Here is a 6884-nt window from a genome sequence, read left to right as displayed (position 1 = left end):
CCGAGACATTATCTCTCTAAAACTAACAGAAAAAAACAGTGGTGTAACTAGCAAACTATTTTTACGGCCCCCAAAATGTCTACAGGTTGACTTGTTTTAAGAATATTCATTGAAATTGTATATGAATTGAATTGTGGGGCCTCTATACCTCCTGGGCACCCCAGGTAGGGCTGCTACCTGGCCAGTATTTTACTGGCCTGGCCGGTAAAATTTATTGCTGATCCCAATGCTATTAATAGGGAAAAAAGATAAATATATCAGAAGGCCGGTATTTTTTCCCAGAAAAGGTGGCAACCCTACCCCCAGGAGGTATAGGTAGTTACACCCCTGGGAAAAAACAGCTTTCCATTTTATTCTTCCTGTTGTATGCATGAGAATTCAAATCTGTTTTAGCAGTCGCGTTCCAGTTTTTTTTTAATTTCAGAACACATGTGCTGAATTTCTATGTGTTTGACAAATGTTGAAATGATTAGAAAACTCACAAAAATGCACTTGCAAATGTATATATACAAGATGCCTTCAGCATGCACACAAATAAATGCAGTTATTTTTGCACAAATGCACATTTGCATGCTTGTGTACAGGGGCACTTATTGCAACAAAGAAATAGTTCTGAAGAGACATGAAGGAGGGCGCCACAAAGCCATAAAATGCACAGTAAAGCAATGTTGCCAAATGAGTGGATCTCTCCCCGATATGCCCACATTGAGGTGGGTGATATCGGGCTGATCTGATCGTGGGCCCTAGGTCCCAACAATCGTATCCAACGGGATTTTTTAACCTGCCCCATCGAGATCTGCCCGACTTTCGGCCAGTTATCGATTGGGGACACCCTTCGGAGGGCCCCACACACTGGGCAATAAGCTGCCGACTCGGCAGCTTTTATCGGCCCGTGTATGGGGGCCTTTAGGCAGATATTATTCATAAATAAAAGTGTATGTGGAAATCTGATCCTAATTTGAACTAGATTTAGCAGCACGTTGCCATAGCAGTCGGATTAACACTAAATTGGACACCATTGTCTCATTCCACCTTTTCTAATGCACTACGAAAAAAAAGTGTTAAACTTGTGAATTGTGAACAAAACTGGGTCAATATTAGCACTTTTGCCATCTCCCCATTCCTGGGCTCCTTGGATCAGGTGGGCCCTAGGCAAGAACCATATTGGCCTAAAAAGTAGCCCAGACCTAACAGGAGTCACATGGGTTTCATAAATGTTTAAGGACATTATGGGGCATATTTATTCTGCTGGTTACAAACAGAGGGATAATACACTGCACATCTTCAGGCTTCATTGTGTAGAAAACGGTGTCAAATTTTTACATGTTTTTTCTTAGAGTGACCAGAAGCAATGTAAAATAACGGCATAAAACTGGGGTTCACATGGCGTAAAATTATACAAACCTTGATAAATTCACCATTTATTTTACAAATCTTTTTACACCATTTTGTCCTGCAAATTCTGTTTTACACAGCATAATAAATATGCCCCAAGGAGATCTATGACTATATAAAGGCACAAAGCTAGGTCTTTTATACAGAACTCCTCAGTGACTTATACTATATTTATATTTTACAACAGGGGCTACATTATTTATTATAATACACAGTGTCTTCAGTGACCTTTCATCCACTCTACAATGCTGCCATATGCAGGAGTTGTGATACATTCAGATATTTCAAGTTCTTCCTAGCTAGCCTCTCATCTATGAAAATCCACAAACAAGCACTATTTACCATATATACTCAAGTATAAGCCGAGTTTTTCAGCACCCAATATGTGCTGAAAAAGTGTACCTAGGCTTATACTCCAGTCAGTAGATGAAGCCAATGTGCACAATGACCCAAAGCACATCAATTGCGCTCATGAAATGTCCTCGTGTGCCCTGCTCAGCTGCCTTGTTCCTGGCTGTATTTAGCCTGGATGACATTTTCACTGCATGACATTGTTCCTGCCGTATATGAGTATGCGGCGATAGCCCCTCCTACATCTTCTTCTTAATTGTGCCAATACTACGGGGTTTCTCTCTCTCTCTCCCCTCTTACATACCAGCTGCTGCCTGAGTACATACACACATCGAACACAGTGTGTGAAATATACAAGCCATTTCAGCTGCTGTTTATAGCCTATAGATCAGGGCCAATATGTAATGCTAGGATTGCATTGGGTTTTATTTTTAAAGTTTTCAGAAACAACCAACCTGCTTATTTTACAAAATCTGGACAACACATTTTACTCACATTAGTACAGTGAGCAGGTCACTTGTCTCCAAATCCTGCCCTAGCAGTGTATCCAAGAAGATTACTACTACCACTGGTTGAGAGAAATTTTTCAATCATTACATTTTTTTGTGGCCAAATTTAGGAAAACTTACCAGTAGCTGCTGCATTTCTCACCTTAGGCTTATACTCAAGTCAATACGTTTTCCCAGTTTTCTAGGTAAAATTACGGCTTATACTCGAGTATATACGGTACTTAGTTTGTGGTGCATTATATACATAGGTGCAATGCATGGTTCCTGAAGGGCCAGTATGTCTGATCTGAACTGAGTATAGCTCAGCACATATAGTATAGCTCACATTGCAACTTCCAGCAAACCATCACTGTCAGGGGCTGCTGGGAGTTGTAGCTGAACAGTTGAAGGGCTGGAGTCTGGTAATTCCTGAACTTTGTTAATTGCATTGCTACGGTCCCCCATTGGGCCCTGCTTAAATGCAATTTTTTTGGAACCGATGAGCCACACATTTGCATATGGAGAGAGCAATGAACACTTTGCTACCTTGTTGAGGAATGAAAGAGCATTGTGCCGTAATTCCATTGCACTGAAAGCCAACTATACCAAAGCGTCATTGAGATATTTTGGCAAGTTAGCGTGGGAAGCTGGACTGCCCTCTGTTCATATTCAGACTGTTCAGTGGTTAATGGAAGACCTTTCACATTTCTGGCTGCTGCTGTAATCTTTGTTTTAGTCAGAAGTGACCTAAACTTGCTCTCCTACTGCTCTCCTAAATTCTTCCTTTGTGGCATTTGACGCATGCCAGGATAATGAGCTCCATAATGGTGAGCATAATAGGGAGGAAAGTATCACTGAGCAAAAAAAAACACGAAATCATGTGGAATATTACATAAATGAGGGACGATAACAGTCCAAAACATAATATGACCAGATGTCTGGATTTGTAAAGTAGCTGTGTAACATCTTTAGCCAAATAAATTAAAGGGCAAAAAAGGCCTGGATTCAATTGTCTTTTTTAGCCATCTTAGACAATAATGCTGCTCTGACACTTACCATGGACAGCAGCTCATGCCACCATTTCATTGTAGTTGCCTATAAAAATGTTCTTCTTATCCTTACGCACCATTGGAACAAGGGGATGCTCATATATGATGTTCTTGTCCAGGTCAGCATCACAGCTTCTGTGTAAACTGAGTGTAATCAGTTTATGCTACGATATTACAAACTGCCTGTTAGACATGAAAAACATGGGAGATAGACACACACTGGGGTTCTCATGCCTGTTATTTTTCACAAGTGTAAGCAAGAAAATGTTCTTAAGTGACAAGTTTGCAGAAATCCATGCATACTTCTGATCTTCCTTGTGGGACTAACCAGTACTTGAAAATGAAGCCCTGTATGAATAAGAAAGAGGGAAAGGAAAAAACAGTGTGTCATTTTAATTAACAAACCAAGCACTTTCCAACATGACTCTCTCCATAGATACAAGCACTATGGCAAAATCTTGTGTATACTTTCCCATTGAAAGGCACCATACATTAAGCAGTTGCACCTCACTTGTTTTGCACCTAGCACTGTTAATGTGAATGAGATGCACAACACAGAGGTGCAAGTGAGCTTTGTACTTTAAACATATAATTTACAGTATCTCCATTTGCCCTATTTTTGCACTGCATGCAACTAAGGAGACATGAAGGTACATGCCCTTGCTCTACCTGGGCAATCAGGGTTGCCACCAAGAATAACTTGATTCCATCCATCCCTGCCCTGATGTGTCCAAATTATGCTCTGTAACCCATTTCACAGTAATCCAAGCCCCCGCTTATGACCACCCTATGTGTAAGTCCCATTTTATTGCAAGTGCACATTGTGCCCAACTGCTTGGCATTTATTAACAGACTCAAATGTTGTGCCTGTGATGTAAGGTGCCAGATTATAAAGAGACCTTCAGGCAAACATAAATATGTTGGCATTTTGAGGAAAAATGCTGCATTGTCAGATAAAAGCATAGTGAATTAGAACTGCCTAATTACAAAGAGGAAAAGCAGCAAAACCCACTCTGCACCGACGCATAACTAAATATTCTAATTGATCATTTTTAGATTATTAAAAAGCAATGTGCTGAAAACTCAAAATAAAGTAAAATTACCAATTAATTCCGTGCCATCACTGAATCTAATCAATTATTAAAAAAAAAAATTCTCAAATTACATCAATTTGTATCCCAATTAATTATTCAGATTGAAAACTTTCAAGTGAAGTGCCTGTGCTGTGATTTATTGTGGTCGTTCACTGTTTATGTAACCTTAATTAATTGGTTGAGAAGGCTACTTAGTGAAAGTGCTAGTGCGCAATAAATATGGTGTTACAAAAATGAGTTCAAGTTAATTAACTAAATTCAGACAAAACCAGCATTTATGAATTGATAGGTAGGAAAATGGAAAATAGTGAAGAGGTGGAGCTGTCCCAAGAAACTTCTATTGATTGTTGTTGCTAAGCCCTGAGACACCACACGAGGGAGAAGGCAGGGCACTGGGGACTGTGGTCTCAAAATTACCTTGCTAGCTTTGTTAAGAGGTCTAAATAACCTATAAGGGCAAGGCCAGATGTGGAGTTTTTACGTTGCGTTTTTAAAAAGCTCGGTTGGGCACTGAAACCACACGCGACTATGCCTTTTTCAGCACATAGGTTTCTTTTCCCAACATGCACTTCTCATTGTTCTCGTTCCCCCATAATTCCGCTGGCTAGAAATAGAAAATCTATTTACATGCAAAATGGAGCAGGAATGATTGTCAATACGCAACGTAATTACGTCACCGGCCTAATATGCCGTAAAAAAACCTATATGCGTCATTTACCTCTCAAGAATTTAGACACCATATTTAAAATACGCTGCGTATTTAAGTGTGGTTTCAAACGTGCAGATCCCATAGAGTCTATTGGTTTGGTAGTTTCTTGACGTACTGGTGTTTCTCACAGGGCTTCCAAGCGCCCTGTGAGAATTGCCATAGTGTGTTTTTCATTTGTTTCAGTGGTAATGCATATTTACGCCCGAATTAGCTTTTTTTAAAACGCAACGTAAAAACGCCACGTCTGGCTTTGCCTAAAACCACAAATCCCGAAGCCCTTGAAGTGAAAGGAGAACCAGGAGAAATAAACGCGGTTGCTGAAAATTAAAGTGGACCTGTCACCCAGACACAAAAATCTGTTCAACAAAAGTCCTTTTCAAATTAAACATGAAATCCATTTTCTATTTTTTATTAAAGCATTCATAGCTGCTGTAAGCTCATTTAAAAATCTCAGCTGTCAATCAAATATTGTCTGCCACTCCTCTATGCCCTGGGCATCGAGGCGGGGCAGACAATTACTTTCACTTTCCATTCAGCACTTCTTAGATGTCACTGCTCTCCACATATTTCCCCATTCTCTTTACCATTTAATTGTGTAGCCAGGGCATGGGGATGGACATCAGGTCCCCCATTCTGTTGCACAAACAAGATTCTGAGATGATACAAGGCTTGTCTTAATAACAGTGTGCACAAAATGGCTGCTGCCTGCTTTCTTTCCCAGACTGAAGGAAACAAGATTCAAATAATTGATATAGTGTAATTAAAGTTAATTTTGCTTGACTAATGTGATAAAATAGGATTTTGAATAATTTTTTGGGGTGACGGGTCCCCTTTAAGTTATAGCTCCAGTTCTTATAGAAAGAAAAATCCCGTGACCGAATAAAATAAATAACTGTGAATTAGAATTGCCACCAGGCTTGATCCCAATGTTATTAATAGAGATGAAATATACAGTAAGGTCTGTATTTTTTTCTAAAAAGGTGGCAACCCTAGGTGAATTTTGCAGATTTTTGCATGTTTATAAAGGCAAGTGATTCAAAATCAGGTTTAGTATCCCACTGGAGATTGTTTAAACCGTATATAAATGTTATCCAAGCAGAGTCCAACTGATGACCCAAAGGGGCCAGATGTGCAATTCTAGGGGTAGTTTAGGGCTTCCAGGCTGCATAAAAGGTCCACATTATAATTTGTGTACCCTAGTGTTTCTTTATTTAAACGGGTTGTTCACCTTTGAGTTAACTTTTCCAATTTGCAATTCAGCTGTTTGGTTGCCAGGGTCCAGAGTACCCTAGCAACCATGCATTGCTTGGAATTAGAGCTGGAATATGAATACGAGAGGGCCTGAATTAGAAAAATGAGTAATACAAAGTAGCAATACATTTGTAGCTCTATAGAGAAAAGGGGGAAATATCCTACTCTGCCTGGTCATGCTAAAGTATTTCTCCAGACCAGGGGTGTCCAAACTACGGCCCGCGGGCCAACTGTGGCCCGCGACTCATTTTTAATTGGCCCGCAGGCAGCAGCATTTCACACCACCCCCCTCCCCAGTGGGTGCAGTGGAAGTGGCCAGCGGTGAACAGGAAGTCAGTGCCAGAGAGGGAGCCGGAAGAGGAGCAGAACGTCGCAGCAGCATGTCACACGCGCACCTGCTGCACTTGAGAAAACTGCTGCCGACTGGGATTCCACCTCTCCTTACATGCCACAGCACAGGCACACCAACCCGCCTCCCCATTCCCACTGCAGCAGCCAGCAGCCTCCGTGAGTTTTTAAAGCTCTGTTCTCTCTCCGCTACACAAAC

Source organism: Xenopus laevis, chromosome 9_10L (assembly GCF_017654675.1).
Source record: "Xenopus laevis strain J_2021 chromosome 9_10L, Xenopus_laevis_v10.1, whole genome shotgun sequence".
Classification (NCBI taxonomy): Eukaryota; Metazoa; Chordata; class Amphibia; order Anura; family Pipidae; genus Xenopus; species Xenopus laevis.
The sequence above is the reverse complement of the archived record's forward strand: the minus strand, read 5'-3'. Positions refer to the sequence as shown.